This window comes from Mirounga angustirostris, unplaced genomic scaffold (genome assembly GCF_029215605.1).
Source record: "Mirounga angustirostris isolate CCGP_5_RB_7025 unplaced genomic scaffold, mMirAng1.0.hap1 SCAF_7, whole genome shotgun sequence".
NCBI classification, from domain to species: domain Eukaryota; kingdom Metazoa; phylum Chordata; class Mammalia; order Carnivora; family Phocidae; genus Mirounga; species Mirounga angustirostris.
This window is the reverse complement of record NW_026991715.1, coordinates 134,498,189-134,516,411: the sequence shown is the minus strand read 5'-3', so window position 1 is coordinate 134,516,411 and position 18,223 is coordinate 134,498,189.

Sequence of the window (18,223 nt, the reverse complement as noted above, 5' to 3'; positions counted from 1 at the left end):
GACTCCACAATGAGCAGGGAGCCCAATGTGGGACTCGATCCCAGGACCCTGGGATCATGACCTGAGCTGAATCAGACACTTAACAACTGGGCCACCCAGACTCCCCTCAATACATCAGATTTCAATCCAGTATCATACTTGTTTATTCACATTCTATATTGTAACTACACTGAAAAATCTGCCTGTTTTTGTTTTTTAACTTTATTTGATCAATCCTTTCAATGTAACCAATTCTCATCTCCACCACCTTCTTTTTAGTACAGATTCCTCCTCACCATGTCAACATGACTTCCTGAAAAAAAATGTTTTTTTTTTCTGATCCTTAATTACATAACAAAGAGAAGAAAAACAACCAAAAAATTAAAAAATGCCCCAAATCTTGCACCATTGCAATGTTTCATGTTTACTCCAGTATTCTCTCTCAAAGAAAACTGAAACAATTCATATTACATGACAGACGTAGAGCAAATGATTTCTGTACTGATGATCTAAGAGTTTTACCTTAACTCAGATATGTTTGCTGAGAGTTCTGGAGATATTCCTATCATCTAGTTGTCAGTCCTCAGCATATTATGACACTTAGCCTGTCATCTTTTAACTGTGAAGCTCATTCATTCACTCATGCATTCAACAAATGCTTACTGACCTTGTACTCAACACTGGAGATGTAGAGGGGAGTAAAATTAGTCATGATCCCTTTCCTCTTGCATCTTATCTTTCAGTATTGAAAAAAAAAAAAAGGAGGGGCACCTGGGTGGCTCAGTCATTAAGCGTCTGCCTTCGGCTCAGGTCATGATCCCAGGGTCCTGGGATCGAGCCCCGCATAGGGCTCTCTGCTCGGCAGGAAGCTTGCTTCTCCCTCTCCCGCTCCCCCTGCTTGTGTTCCCTCTTTCGCTGTGTCTCTCTCTGTCAAATAAATATATAAAATCTTAAAAAAAAAAAAAAAAAAGAAAGAAAGAAAAGGAGCAGGAAACAAATGGTAGTATTTCATGCAGCGCATCATGGAGGAAACAGTTTTTTTGAGAAAACAAATGTATAAGAAGACCATATTTGCACTTAATTGTATAGGGACAACTTCTCTAAAACAGTGCTCTTTAAGCTGATAAGTAAAACTTAAAACAAGAGATTCCGATGTGAGGAAATTATGTGTGGGGTAGAAGATGGCAGGAGAAAAAAGTCCTGCAGTAGGACACGACTGAAAGAAACAAGTCTGGATTCAATATAACAAGAAACTGGGATGTAATTACAGTAGATTGGAGATACAGTAGAAGTGGAAGAGGCTGTATCTTGTGTACTATGATATATCTGAAAATCACTGATGTATTTCCACAGCAAGTAAGGGACATAATTAGATCTATATTTTGTAAATAAAACTCTGAGATTCTGTGCAGAACAGATGATATAGTATTTTAATTTAGGCCAACAATAACCACATGATGACCTGCATGCCAAATCTGACCCACTTCTTGTTTTGTTTTGTTCAAGGATTTAATAGACATTATTTTTTTTAGAGCATTTTTAGATTCACAGACAACTTGAAAGGAAGGTACAGAGATTTCCCACATACCCCCTGCCCCTGCACATGTATATCTTCCCCACTATTAGTATTGCCCACCAAAGTGGTACCTTTGTTATAATTGATGAAATTACATTGACACATCATTATCACCCAAAGTCCATAGTTTACTTTATGCTTAACTCTTTTTTTTTTTAAAGATTTTATTTATTTATTTGAGAGAGAGAAACACAGCGAGAGAGGGAACACAAGCAGGGGGAGTGGGAGAGGGAAAAGCAGGCTCCCCGCTGAGCAGAGAGCCCGATGTAGGACTCGATCCCAGGACCCTGGGATCATGACCTGAGCCGAAGGCAGACGCTTAACGACTGAGCCACCCAGGCGCCCCTATGCTTAACTCTTGATGTTGTACATTCTATGGGCTATGTGTATAATGATATATATCCATCACTATAGTATTGTAGGGAGTACTTTCACTGTGTTCTGCCCTCCCTTCCCCAAACTCTGCTAACTACTGATCTTCTTTCTGTCTTCATAATTTTGTCCTTTTCCGAATGTTTGATATTTGGAATTATATAGTTATACAGCCTTGTCGAATTGGCTTCTTTCACTTAATAATACACATTTAAGTTCCCTCCATGTCTTTTTGTGGCTTTATAGCTCATTAATTTTTAGTACTGAATGTTATTCCATTGTCTGAGTGTACCACAGTTATTTATCTATTCACCTACTGACCGGTTTGGACAATTATGTTTTGTTTGGACAATTATGAATAAAGCTGCTATAAACGTGTATGTGCCAATTTTTGTGCAGACACAGTTTTCACTATCTATTTTTATAAGTAAACTTTTATTGGAATGCAGCCATCCTCATTTTTGTAAGTACTACTTTATCACTATAATGGCAGAATTCAGTAGTTGCCACAGTGACCCTATGATTAATAAAGCCTAAAATATTTGTTATGTGGGCGTTAATAGAAAATGTTTGTTGACCACTAGTTTTCGCAAGAAAATTATAGCAAATGTGACCAAGGTTTTGGTTTTATACATGGTAATACCTGGACAGTTTTGAGATCTAAGTTGGCTATCAAGTTGAAAAGAGAAAGGAAGATGGTTCCTAATTTTCCAGTTTTAGGTACGGATGGATTGTGGTCTTTTTTTATTGTTATGTAAAAACTGTGAGTAGTATTAGGTTTTGTTAGCTTTTTTTCCCTTCTGCTATAACAAAGTACCATTAACTTACTGGCTTACAAAAACATAAATTAATTCTCTAACAATGCTATAGGTCAGAAATTTTATGTGAGCCTCACTGAGCTAAAATCAAGGTGTCGATTAAACTATATTTTTTTTCCAGAGGCCCTATGAGAGAATCTGTTTCCTTGCCTCCTTTAGTTCTCAGAAGACCATTTTCATCCTTCCCCCGCCTTTTAACTGAATGGAAATGAGCATTACTAATTGCATAGTATGGGTTAGAAAAAATACTAAATGCTTTACGTATGTTGTCCTGTTTAGCTGTCAAAACAACTCAGTGAAAGAGAGGTTACTTTTACCATTTTAAAATTAAAAAATTGGGGCTTAAAACCACCCAAAGTTCTTCCCACAATCCTTTTGATGAGCTAAACTTCAAACCTATGCTTATTAGTAAGAATATGAATTATAGAAATGTAATAGCTATGCATTTCTCCTTTTCACTATGACCTGCCTATCACTATGACTATTGCTATACTTAAAGCAACAATTTTGTAAACTTCTGACCATTCTTTTATAGTCACATCTTTCTCACATTTTGACCTCAGGCTGGAAAGGTTCTTAGCTTTTAAGGATTCATGATTATGTTGTGCCCACCTGGATAATCCAAAATGTGTCCCCATCTCAAGATCCTTAATCTTCATCATATCTGCAAAGTCCCTTTTTCCATATAACGTATTCATAGGTTCCAAGGATTAGTATGTAACATTTGGGGATGATATTATAGCACCTGCTACTTGCAGATTTAGTGAGAACTTTACAAGTTTAGTCTGAAATGTCCCTAGGACCTCTAAGCAGATGTAACTAATAGGCAGGTTTATTTTTTTAATAACAGCTTTACTGAGATATAATTCATATACCGTACAATTCACCCATTTAAATTGTGTAAGTCAATACTTGTGCAGACATTACCACAATATAGTTTTAGGACATTTTCATCACATCCAGTACAATTCCTGTACCCATTAGCTGTCACTTCCTAACTTCCTCCTTTCCCCTAGCCCTGGGCCACCACTGATCTAATTTCCATCTCTACAGAATTGCCTATTTACGAATCCATTTCATGTAAATGGATCAAACAATATGATTTTTGGTGATTGGATTCTTTCACTTTGCATAATGTTTTCAAAGTACGTCCATATTGTGGATGTATCAATACTTCATATTTATTGTTAAATAATATACCATTGTAAGGATATACCAAATTTGATGAGCATTTGGGTTGTTTCCACTATTTTGCTATTAGGAATCATGTGATTATAAACATTTATTTTTGTGTGGACATTCATTTTTATTTCTCTTGTGTATATACTTAGGAATAGAATTACTGAGACAGATAATCCGTCTATCATTACTTTTTTGAGGGACTCCAGAACTGTTTTCTAAAGTGCCTGCACCACTGTATAATCCAGCAAGGCACATGGGTTCAAATTTTCCACGTTCTCACAAACACCTGTTTTTGTCTATCTTTAATTTTGGTCATCCAAGTGGGTGTAAATTGATATTTTACTGTGGTTTTGATCTGCATTTCCCTGATTACTAAATATATCGAGTATCTTTTATGTGCTTATCGGTCACTTGTATATATTCTTTAAAGACATACCTATTCAAATCCTTTGCCCTATTTCAAAACTGAGTTGCCTTTTTATTGTTTAGCCTTAAATAAATTGGCCATAAATATAAGAGCTTATTTCTGGACTTTTAATTCTGCTCCATTGAACTATATATTTACATTTATGCTAGCAATGCACTGACTTCTTTACTCTAGATTTGAGGTAGGTTTTGAAATAAGGACATGTGAGACTTCAAACTTTGTTTGCTCTTTATTTTCAAAATAGTATTGACATTCTTGGTCCCTGAATTTCTCTATGAATGTTAAAATCATCTTGTCAGTTGCTGCAAAAAATTTCAACTCTATTTTTATTGGGATTGTGTTGAATTTGTGGATCATTTCAGGGAGTATAACCATCTCATAAGTCTTCTTATTGATGAACATGGGGTGATTTTTCATTTATTTAGATCTTTTAAAATTTTTGTTAACAATGCTTTGGAGTTTTAAAGTACAAGTTTTGCATTTCTTTTAGTGAAATATATTCCTAAGTATTTTTAAAAATATAATTATAAAGAAATCATTTTGTTTATTTCATTTTGGGAATATTCCTTTTTAGTGTTTGGGCATACAACTGATTTTGGTATATTGATGTCATAGTCTACAATCTTGTTGAACTTGTCTATTAGTTATAATAGATTTTTAGAAAATTTCTCAGGATTTTCTGTATGCAAGGTCATGTCATTTACAAATAGAATTTTGCTTCTTTCAAAACTGGATACCGTTCATTCATGCACTTATTTATTGCCTAACTGCCCTGGCTATAACCTCTAGTAAAATGCCGAATAACAGTGGTGGGAGAGGAATCCTTGTCTTATCTCTGATCTTAGGGGGAAATTCAATCTTTCATCATCAAGTATGCTATTGCTGTGTGTATTCTTTAGATGTCTTTTATAAGATTGAGGAAGTTCCATTCCATTCCTAGTTTGTTGAGTTTTTCTGTCAAAAAGATAGTTGATACTGGTAATCTGTATAAATCTGCTTCAAAAAGCAAAAACCATGGTATAAAATAGTGGAATTTGGATCTGTGGGGGCAAATGAAACATACTCAGCATAGCTGACTACTTTTGTCCCTCATTACTCAATTTTTATCCTTTTTCAAGGTGATGTACATTGAGTTCTGAACATAAAAGGCCCACAAATTCCCATTTTTTAAGGTAATGTCAAATTTATCACCATTCAACTGAAGTCTAAATCATTATGTATCATCACAGTTGTTCACATAAAGTAGCAAGATATACAAGAGGAGATGGACTATAAAAATAATATAAAAAAGCTTTATTACCACTGTTGTAGTGGGTCTTGAAGACTATGTCAAAAATTAAAACTACTTTCTTACATCACTAATATCATACTCTTTTTACTTTATCTCATCAGATGACTGAACCGGATCCTTCATCTAAATGTGTGTATATATATATATATATATATATATATATATATATACACACACACACACACACACACACACACATACACACATATACATCTTTTCCTTTATGATCTGAATCCTTGGGGAATCTATATTGGATTATCGTAATGTTCTATTGAGGAGTGTTATTGGACAAAGAAGTCTTGTTTTGTTTTGTTTTGTTTTGTTTAAGATTTTATTTATTTATTTGAGAGAGAGAGAATGAGAGACAGAGAGCACGAGAAGGAAGAGGGCAGAGGGAGAAGCAGACCCCCTGCCGAGCAGGGAGCCCGATGCGGGTCTCGATCCAGGGACTCCAGGATCATGACCTGAGCCGAAGGCAGTCGCTTAACCAACTGAGCCACCCAGGCGCCCTGGACAAAGAAGTCTTAATAGGCATCCCAATGAATCTCTGAAGGACATGAGCATCCATAATCTTGGAAAGCTAGAGGCTGTTTCCCAGGCATAGAGACATTTAGGAAGTATCTGTGCTTGACTCCCTAAGATCAATCATTAATTCCTGTACACCAGAACCATTTTTTGGTGACACTCAGATTGATTTTAGTTAGGATTAAGTGGACCATGATCTTTTTTTTCTTCCTAAGCCAGACAACCTGTCAGAGGGTTTTTCCCCAGGCTAAATTGTAGGGCTTGTGTTAAGTTCTATTGAAGACAATTGTTTTCTGCTTTGTCCTAGACCTTGAACTGATAAAACCTACTGCAGATGGTGCATGGTTACTTTGTTGCAATCTGACTGCTCATGTGTTAGATCATATATCCAGGATATAGTGTAGGAACATAGATCTAGGAAAGATACTGTGTCCCAACTTGGATATTAGAAGAGGAAGCATGGCTTATAGGACAATATAAATATAAGTTTAGTTTGATGTTTTCAGAGTGATATATTTGGAAATATAATTGTTTTGATGATCAGGATACAAGGCTTCCCTCAATCTGGCAGCATTGCAACCGCTAGTTTCCTATAAGAATCTGGATACAGTTAAGAAACTCTTCTCATTGAATATCTGCCAGCTCAGTGGCTCCTAGTGCTGCTGAAAATATATTCTTAGCACTTTGTTAAAGCACACTCATGTGTCACGAGTTATCTATTTCTCCAAGCCTCCAAGCCAGCCAGCTGAAAGAAAGACTTTAGACACCAACTGCACTATTAGCAGGGTCAGCTTATTCTAATCCTCCCTAACCTCTCTGAGTCATAGCCTATTCAAATTAAGCACTCTTAACACCCAAACTCTTAAAGCAGATAATTATATAATTGTGAAGCAGAATGCTACATTCCCTTTGCCTCATAGATTTGTGATAGAAGGAATACAACTTCCAACTGAGCTCTCTCTTTTCAGTCTGGAGATTATTATAGGGAAAATGTTCAGTTGCTCTTACCATCCTCTGCATTGAAGAAACATTTTCTATTCTTATTGGAAAAAGCCTAACATTAACTCTGCAAAGTTTTACTGAGGCATGAACAGAAGCAGAGCAGAAGCAGAAGAACAAGGATGCCTTGTTTCTTATTTCATTTAACACGCCCACTTGCAAGTGCCTTCTCTTCCTACTACCTTCTGTGCTTCGGGAATTAAGGAATAATCTGACTAGACAGTATATGCCTCACAAAGTCAAACTATGTGTCTACTTCTTCCCATTAAGGCTTATCTTTTGTGCATTTCATAGAGAAACTGATTTCAAAATCTACTCCATAGTCTCAAGTTTTTTGTTCAGGGGATATGCAGTAGTTTCATGTAGAGGGTAACAATATTTATGCAAACTTTGAGGATCATTTACAAAAGACCTGCTTTTTCAGGATTTTTCTGTAATGATTGCCATGACACTCATACACTATATATTGTCTATTTCTTTCCTCTTATAACATGTTCACATGGAAGGAAAATGAATATAATATTAAGTCCATAAAACCTAAACAGTGCAGCATGGGATAATCTTCCATTTACTTGTTGATTCCTATAATAAGATATTTATCTGAAAATTTGTGTCCTAGGAGGAAAAACATCAAGTAGTGAATAAGTGAACAAGCGAAATTGATAATCATCAAAATAATCTCATATGCCAGGTCATTGGGAATAACCAAGCTGGGAAGGTAACAAGAGCTGATTCAGAGCTGATTTGGTTTCTTGCGATGCCATATGACCTACTAATATCTACACCAATCACTTTACTCAATACATGTGATTCATGCTTTGAACCTTCATATTATTTCAATGATCAAAGCAAACAAACAAACAAAAAACCTCTAGAAATTCAGCTCCCTATTCTGAGGATTAGATAGCAATAGTGACAGGTTAGTTACTTTGTCATTTTTATTAAAGATCTGATGAAATATCTTCCACCAGATATTTGCTCAACAGACACCCTCACCTTCCACACAGAAATTTTAAAAAAAGTTAGTATACATAATATACTACACTTCATAGCAACTAACGTTTTTGAAATGCCTTATGGAGTAGTGTAAAAGGAAAAGAAACAAACAAAATCCCTCTGTTTCTAACTTTACTCACAGAATACTTCTATATTCCAAACATGTGGATTTCTCATGCCAAGCAATGTTCCAATTCTCAGTGGACACCAACTGCATGTCTTACAAATTTAACTCAATTCTGACACTATCTACCTGATCTACAGGATCAGGGCTCAGCCCAACAAGCCTTGCCTCACTTGAGACACCAACTGCAAGTCCAGATTATCATCTGTACTTCTGAACAATCTCTTATAAATTAAGGTTTCCATGACCCTCTTTCTCAGGATCAACAATTTGCTAGAATGGCTCATAAAAATCAGAGGAATGTTTACTTACATTTACCAATGTATAATAAAAAGATACAACTCAAGAAGAGCCAGATGGAAAAGACCCACAGGGCAAGGTATGGGAGAAGCACAGAGCTTCCATGTTCTCTCCAGTCACATCACCCTCCCAAACCTCCACATGTTCCCCAACCTGGAAGCACATTAAATCTCATTGTTCAAGAGTTTTTATAGAGCTTAATCTCTAGCCCCACCCCTTTTTCCTTCTCAGAGGTCTGTGGGTAGGGCTGAAAGTTTCAACTCTAATCACTCAGTCTTTCTGATGACAAGCCCCATGCTAAGGCTATCCAGAGGTACTACCTTAAGTCACCTCATTATCTTTTTGATAAGCTTTTCTTTGACTAGTAATTAGTAAACACTCTTTTCATATATTAATTGGATATTTTCACCATCTTCTATGGATTTGTCCTTATAATTTTGACCCATTTTAAGTTAGATTTTTTACTTTTTCTATCATGTATTTGAAGATTTTTTTTTTAATTGGTATTTCTAGTGTTCTCTATTAGCTGTTTTCTTTATTTACTTTTTACCTTTAATCTTTGGGTAACATTTTTGTATAATTAGAAAACTACTACAATTATGTATAATGAGAGGAGAAAGGTGGATCTATAAGTAGACCCATTATTTATATTTGGGCAATCAATTATTTAAAAAATATATTAACTGAATTTAGCACAGTTGTAATATAGCTGGAATATCCTTATTACACTCACTTTTAAACTTTTCTCTTGTGTATGTCCACCTAGGACTTTTCATAGGAAAGTTTATATCTGTTGTCAGTGGCCTTTTCAGGCAGAGATCAAAGGAAGAATATTCGATGCAGATTCCAAACACAGAGAAAAGATCTGAAGCAGGGAATCAAAGAGGAGTTTCCCCTGAGATTTCATTTTCTCATTTCTTCTCACTGTGGTGAAGAATCAAAATGTTAAATTCTAAAATTCTAAGAAAAAAATGAACCAAAAATCACTCTAGAATAAATTCAGTGCTCAATCAGATTCTAATCTACTGTCAAAGACAACATTCAGTTTTCCATCACTTAGATTGTAATGACATTATTTTCCTCTTTTATGTTACTTTTGCTTACAAAACATCTGTGTGTATGCATGGGTATGTCAGGAATTATATGAAATGTTATACAGTGTAATATTATACATATTTTTTTCATTCAATCCTTATAATAATTCTGAGGTGCGAATAATTTTTTTTCACATTTTACGAATGAGAAGAACACATCATAAAAGGCTAATTGACCCTTAAAAGTCACACAGGAGTAGAATAAGAAATTTGGGACTGAAAGTTCATTTTTGTATTTTTTTTTAAGATTTTATTTATTTATTCATGAGAGACAGAGAGAGAGAGAGAGAGGCAGAGGGAGAAGCAGGCTCCCAAGGAGCAGGAAGCCCGATGCGGGACTCGATCCCAGGACCCTGAGATCATGACCCGAGCCGAAGGCAGACGCTTAACCATCTGAGCCACCCAGGTGCCCTCATTTTTGTATTTTTTATTAAAGTTATTAATACATCTTAATCTATCCTTCTAATATTGAGGTGACTTCTCTCTATATATAATTTACAGAGATGATGTTTTCTTCCAAAGATATAATGCAGCGTATTTGCTATCTACGCTTTTACACAGTTATTCTGGTATAAAGATGGCCAGGGTTAAGGAACAGGGAAGCACTGAATTTTAGTATAAATACAGTATCTTAATCTTTTTAACATTTGGCAATGAAAAGAAAATATATTATATTTATATGACTTATATGGTAAATTTTCAAATCTATATGGAATAGTTTCTATTTATTTTCATTTCAGAATGTCAATTTTTTCCAATCCATTACTTTATGTTTTGTTTATGATAAACATCCCGTTCATTATGCAAAGGGTCAGCATATTCCTGGTTCATTCCAGACAACAGTCTTCTTAAAACTGATTTTTAATCTAGTTATTTAATGTTACCAATATATTAACAGAGAGTCATATGTCTTTTTTTGTGTTTTTCTGTAACACTGCCATAAAAGCCCAGAGATTTTTAGATTACTTAACCAAGATGAGTTCTACAAGATATATATTTATTATTAAATTTTACTAACTTCAATTAATTCCCAAATATATATTGAATATCTAACTATAAAATGCTTTGATAGGAATTGTGAAAATAAAAATAAAGTGGAATACTTGGTGTCCATTTTAATGAGCCCAAGGATACTACATGAAGCACTTAGAGACATCTACAAATCTAATCATTAATCCTTCAACACTTTTTCCATTCCCATTGCTAGGAATGAGGGCTGCTTATTACTATCCCCCTCCCCACAGCAGTCTCCTAAATGAGACCATGGACAATGGTATCCATGTTAAATTTATTTTATTTTTCAAAATGTTGTTTCTTCTAGATTTGAACTTTTCACACTTCTATATCAAAGCAAAGAGTATATAGAAAAATTCAAATCCTTATATCAGACAAATTAGATTTGAATTTTTCTATATACTCTGCTTTGATATAGAAGTGTTTCTGTATTAGTCTGCTTTGGCTGTCAACAAAATACCACAAACTGGATGGCTTAAACAAAGGAAATTTTTCTCACAATCCTGGAAAAGCTGGAAGCCTGAGATCAAGGTGTTGGCAGTACTGGTTTATGTTGAGGCCTCTCTGCTTGGGCTTGCAGAGGGCCATCTTCTTGCTACATTCTTACATGGCCTTTTCTCTGTGCAAACACACAGAGAGAAAGAGAGACCTCTGGCATCACCCCCTCCTCTTCTTACAAGGACATATGTCCTATTATTTTAAGACCCATCTTTATGAACTCATTAACTTTAATTACTTACAACCAAAGTCTTATCTCCAAATATAGTCACATTGGTGGTTAGGTCGTCAACATATGAATTTGGGAGGATGACATAATTCACTCTGTATTCACATGTAGGCTCTCAAAATGAGTATGCAAGAAAAAAATATTTTCTATAGCCTGACTTATTTACATATTCCAATGACTCAATTAAAATATATATGTATTATTTATTATATTTCCATGTCTACAACTTATAAAAACCAAATTATTTTTAATGATTGAGATATTATTCAATAGAATTAGCATTTTAAGTAATATAAAATTATTATTCTCTATCTCTATTAAAAAGGAGTGGTAAATGAATTAAAATTTAGGGAAATAAAATGTTTAATATATTGGATGATTCATGCTAGTGAATAGGTTATACTACTAAAAATAATGAAAATAACAAATTAGTCATATACATTTATGTAGACACAATTTTAATAAGCTATTTATTTTATATAAGCTGTGCAGTATATAATGTTAATTTAATATCTTTTATTTTATTCATTATAGACTGGACAGCATGTAATTAGCACACATGATATCTTATTAGCAACATAAATAATGGATGAGATATTATTCAAACATAATGTTGATTAACTCATAGGTGTCCTGATTGTTTCTTCCATTAAGGAAATCAAGATACAATTCTTGATAACTTTATTTTTATATTATTATTAAAATGTAATTACTCTTTCTTTTTAAGATTTTATTTACTTCTTTTGACAGAGAGAGAGAGTGAGAGAGGGAACACAAGCAGGGGAAGTGGGAGAGGGAGAAGCAGGCTTCCTGCAGAGCAAGGAGCCCAATGTGGGGTTCAATCCCAGGACTCTGGGATCATGACCTGAGCAGAAAGCAGACACTTAGCGACTGAGCCACCCAGGCACCCCAAAATGTAATTACTCTTATGGAATAGATTTCTTTTTAAAAATTGTGTAATGATTTCTAGTCCCTAAGGAGAAGGCTTTTATTTTTATTTTTTTAATTAAATCTTCTCTGCTGACTGGAGCCCATGGTTTTCTCTCCATGAAATTAAAAAAAAAAAATCAAAATTTTATATTTCTTCATGTTGAATTTGATGGTGTTTAAACATGTGGTGCTTTTGCCCTGTTACCTATGGCTCTGCATTCACACTACATGCAATGTAATAAACAGATAAATTCTTACATGACAATCACTTCTACACTTATCAATCTAAACCTGTTAAGTTTTTTTCAGAAACATTTGTTCTATTTCTTTTTTCTTTTAAAACTGTACTTAATTAATTAATTAATTAATTTATATTTTAGGTGTTTTATTCTTTTTTTTTAAATTTTATTTTATTATGTTAATCACCATACATCACATCATTAGTTTTGGGTTTTTTTTTTTTTTTTCCTTTCTCTTACATTTTTTTTTATTATGTTATGTTAATCACCATACATTGTATCATTAGTTTTTGAGGTAGTTTTCCATGATTCATTATTTGCGTATAACACCCAGTGCTCCATGCAGTACGTGCCCTCTTTAATACCGATCACCAGACTAACCCATCCCCCCATCCCCCTTCCCTCTAGAACCCTCAGTTTGTTTCTCAGAGTCCATCGTCTCTCATGGTTCGTCTCCTCCTCTGATTCCCCCCCTTCATTTTTCCCTTCCTACTATCTTCTTTTTTTTAACATATAATGTATTATTTGTTTCAGAGGTACAGGTCTGTGATTCAACAGTCTTGCACAGTTCACAGAACTCACCATCTATTTCCTGAAAATACTATATATCTTCACTTAGAACCAAAATAGATGCCTAAATATTGGTTTATTTAAATACAAAAAACAGGGATGCCTGGGTGGCTCAGTCGGTTAGGTGTCTGCCTTTGGCTCAGGTCATGATCCTAGGGTCCTGGGATCAAATTCCGCATCGGGCTCCCTGCTCAGCAGGGAGCCTGCTTCTCCCTCTGCCTGCCACTCCACCTGCTTGTGCTTTCTCTCTCTCTCTCTCCGACAAGTAAATAAATGAAATCTTTTAAAAATAAATAAATAAATACAAAACACAAAAAGTCATATTTCTTATAATATTTCTTTTTTTTTAAGATTTTATTTATTCATTTGACAGAGAGAGAGATAGCGAGAGCAGGAACACAAGCAAGGGAGTGGTAGAGAGAGAAGCAGGCTTCCCTCAGAGCAAGGAGCCTGATGCAGGGCTCAATCCCAGGACCCTGGGATCATGACCTGAGCCGAAGGCAGACGCCCAACGACTGAGCCACCCAGGCATCCCTCTTATAATATTTCTTATGTCTGGCATCCTGAAAGTCATGTTTGTGGGGGAAAAAAGGAATAATCAACACATCTTGAATTAATCATGATGGATAAATCTCAATAGGAAGATAAATACAACAAATACATGACAAGGAATGTGGAAATAACTATTAAGATTTATACTAAATAGGAAAATTTAAGGGTGGGCATGAATTATTTTGAACTGGTATCTGTGTTTGCTGACAGATAAAGACATTGTTACAGAGAGATAGAAATGCAATCAATGAGGTAATGTTTATCTGGGGTAGAAACATTTTATAATGAGATATAAAATGATGTTGATTTATATCACATGATGGCAAATCTAGACTGTATAAATTCTTTTTTTTTTTTTAAAGATTTTATTTATTTATTTGACAGAGAGAGAGATAGCGAGAGCAGGAACACAAGCAGGGGGAGTGGGAGAGGGAGAAGCAGGCTTCCCGCCGAGCAGGGAGCCCGATGTGGGACTCGATCCCAGGACCCTGGGATCGTGACCTGAGCCGAAGGCAGACGCTTAACGACTGAGCCACCCAGGCGCCCGAGACTGTATAAATTCTTGAAAGAAAAATAATGAGTAGGATTATATACTGCAATAAATTGCATTTAATCCCTTTAAAGTATTACAAAAGGGACAAATAAACTCATAGGAAAATCTCCTGAAAGAAGTGAGTACATGCTCTAATCAGTCTCTTGCTCTTAATTATAACCTAATGGTAAATGCTTGTAATGGTTGGTAATTAAATTTCATAATTTCAATTTCTGTTTAATAAGAGAAGAATCATGAGGAGGGTCAATGGAAGGTTCATAACCTGGGTCATTATTGTTGCTTAATCATAATTTACTCAGGTAATTTTGAACAATCTAGTACTGACCATTCATTTTGCTTCTCCAATGTGTCCCTCTGACTTGTATTAGAGAAATGAGAAGGAAATTTGAAGTTTTATTTATTTTATTTTTTTTATTTTTGGAAATTTGAAGTTTTAAAAAAATTCCCTAGATGAATAAACTTAGACCCTTAAAATTGTTCTGAAAGTTCACCTCTCAGTTTTTAAAATCATTCTATCACTCATTCAATAAATACTGATGCAAAATTCTCTTAATATTTCTCTTAATATGTGTGGTATAATCTAGGCATTAACTGGTGTTGAGGAAGATGAGGTCTTGTTTCTAAGTAGATTGTGTTCTAATGGTGGGATACAGAATACACCAGTAAAACATGCATTAATTGTACAATTTCAGAGAGTGATAAAAAAATTAAAAATAATAAAGCTGAGTAACTGTTTTATGGAGCCAGGAATTCAAGTCAGATTGAGTGACTAGAGAAAGTTTTGATATAGAGGTGATGTTTGAGTTAAGATCTCAATAACAAGAAGGACTCATTTGTGGGTTGAACTGGACACCTGGACACAAGACATTCCAGACAGATGAAACATCAAGGACAAGGTCCTAAGCCAGATACAAGTTTGTAGTAACTCAGAATTCTAACATGACTTAAACATATTAAGGGAGGGATGACTGGCAATTGACATAGAAAAAAATACGAAATGTACTCTTCCCTGAAAGTAGTGATCTAAAGTATTTAAGGGCTGGAAGGGCTAATATGCCTCCATTGGTTGTCATGAGCCAGAAATACATGGTAAAGCATATTATCCCCTAATCATGGCAGCCTACAGGGGCTCCTATCCAAACTGCTCCAGCAATTTGTTCCATGTGAGTGTTTATATTCTATATCATGATAAGAAATTTTGATTTTGTAATTTTAATGAAAATAGGACATATGTTCCAAAAGTCACAAAGTAATTTTGACATTTTTATAATATTTAATAGGAACACAAAACCCTTTACTCCTCTGAGAAGTTGCATGGGGTTGAGGTAGGCACACAAATTTTAACTGAGTCTACACACTGATAACACTTATGGTTTTTGCATTCTGGCACAACAGCTGAAAGAAATTGAAGAAATAGCTAAAATGGCTTCTCCAGAATTCTTTCAAACAACCTGAAGCCATCAGTAATCTCTGTTCTAAGGCAAGACAATGAATTATATTTTACTGATTTCCTCTTATACAAACTGAGATATCCCAAATGAGTTATTAAAAAGTCTTTTTGATCTTCATAAATTAAATTATGTAATAATGTCATCATAAATGTTAAGATCCTCAGCACCAACATGGCACTGAAATAGTCATTCTCAGAGGATAACATTGAGCTGATAAGGTAAATTAGAGAGTTAATGGTTGCATTGTGAGATGAGTGATTCAAGACCCCACTTTCTGATTCATGATCCTTTCAGTTGCGAATTTTTGCCAATATTGCATACTGCTTCACTCAGAACCCACTCTAGGATTTTCTGTAGTGCTCTGATGTGCCACTGAGGCTAGAAAGACAGGATAGAAAAACACTTCCAATATTTTCTCAGAGCTGAGACACATGATAAGTTCCTTCAAGTAGACACCCAAGATGTGAAGGCAGAATTAAGTGATCTAATAGTAAGACAAGTAGAGTAGCAACAGAAATTTTTCTGGGGAGACTATAGTGGGCTTTCTAGTGCATTGTCCCTGTCATCATGGAGGTTGCAAGATTGATAGTGATATCATAAAATCACTTTTCCTGGCTAGCAGACTTAAAGATTTTTCCTTCTCCATTCCACAAATTCTAAAACCTAATAATCTGTAATGAATTCTTGTGTGATTAAGTTAGCTAGAGTAGATTACATGTCAGCAGTAGAATAAAACCATGCCTGACAAAACAGATTATATGGCTTAAATAAATAAAAGAAATTATTGACACATGAAAATATCAAGACAAGGTTAATCTATCTTCAGAAATGTCTGGCACCAGAGGCTCAGTGTTTTCATTTCCTCCTCTACTTCCCTTTTAGGCCCTATCCCTATGGTGTTGCAAATGAAGCTTACAATATCCACACACCTGGGGTGCCTGGGTGGCTCAGTCGTTAAGCGTCTGCCTTCTGCTCAGGTCACGATCCCAGGGTCCTGGGATCGAGCCCCGCTTTGGGCTCCCTGCTCCTTGGGAAGCCTGCTTCTCCCTCTCCCACTCCCCCTGCTTGTGTTCCCTCTTTCGCTGTGTCTCTCTCTGTCAAATAAATAAATAAAATCTTAGAAAAAAAAAATATCCACACACCTTACAATCACAATAGAAAGAGAAAAAAAGAAAAGTTACTTGCACTCAAATCCTATCAAATATGGGGAAAGAGTCTCACTAGATTAACTGCAGCTCCAGACCCATCATCCCCAAACCAGGCACTATAGCTAGTTTGTGAAATAAACTGATTGACCTGTCCTGGGCCATGTGTCCACCACTGCGGCAAGAGTGAGCAAGGCTTCGGTTCCACTTGGACCACATATAAATGAGAGTGGAGAGGAGTGATTTCCCAAAGAAAGTATTTTTTCCAAAAGAGGAGAATGAATGCCAGCACAAGAAAACACAAACACCACACACTCTGTCTCTGTTTCTGTCTCTGTCTCTCTCTCTCTGTCTCTCTCTCTCTCTCTCTCTCTCACACACACACACACACACACTTACTCACACATATTCCATTAAGGATTTTAATTTCAGAAGTGAGGAAATTCAAATGTTGTTGATGAAAGCTAATAAACTTAAATGTCAGGGTTGTTACAAGACTTAAAACACCAAGGGTAAAAGTAAATTCATCTTACAAACTTTGTTATGAGTAAGTTCCCAGAATCTAAGGTACAGCATGGTGACTATAATTAATGATACTGTATTGTATACTTGAAAGTTGCTATGAGAGTAGAGCTTTAATGTTCTTACCATAAAAATAATAACAAAATGGTAATTATGTGAGGTGAAGTGTTTTAACCAACCTTATTGTGGTAAACATTGCACAATGTATATGTGTATCAAATTATCACACTGTACACCTTGAATTGACACAATGTTATATGTCAATTTATCTCAATAACACAGGAAAAAAATAATGCCAAGAGTTTTTATTGAAATGGAATGGTAAGTCTCAGGTTCATGGTTTCACCAGGAATAATTTCAAATGCTGCAGTTAATTAATACCTGGAAATGCCCTCTCTGTTGTGCTGATTATAATTGTGAGTTTATGGAATCAAGTATCTCTAGGTTTAAATCCTAAATCAGCCACTTAATATATGTTCTTCAGTAGTGTAATGTCAGTAAGATTTGGTTTCCTTAGTTTTAAAATATCAATAACAGTAGTGCTAGTTTTGAGATATTGTAAAAAAAATAAGTAAGGTAATATTCTTAACACAAATTAATGGCCAATATGCATATATGATCTTTTGTCAGTTTATTAATTATATATAATTGGGGTAGAAAAATAAATATATCAATTACAGAAACAAAGGTATAATCCCAGAAAAGCAGAAATGCTGTTTGTTTGATATGATGTGCCTTATGTATTACTAAAATTTTAAATAACCATTAATTAATTGGAGCCATATGACTCTAATTAATATGTTAAATTTGCAATATCATTTAGTTAATCTCAGCAAG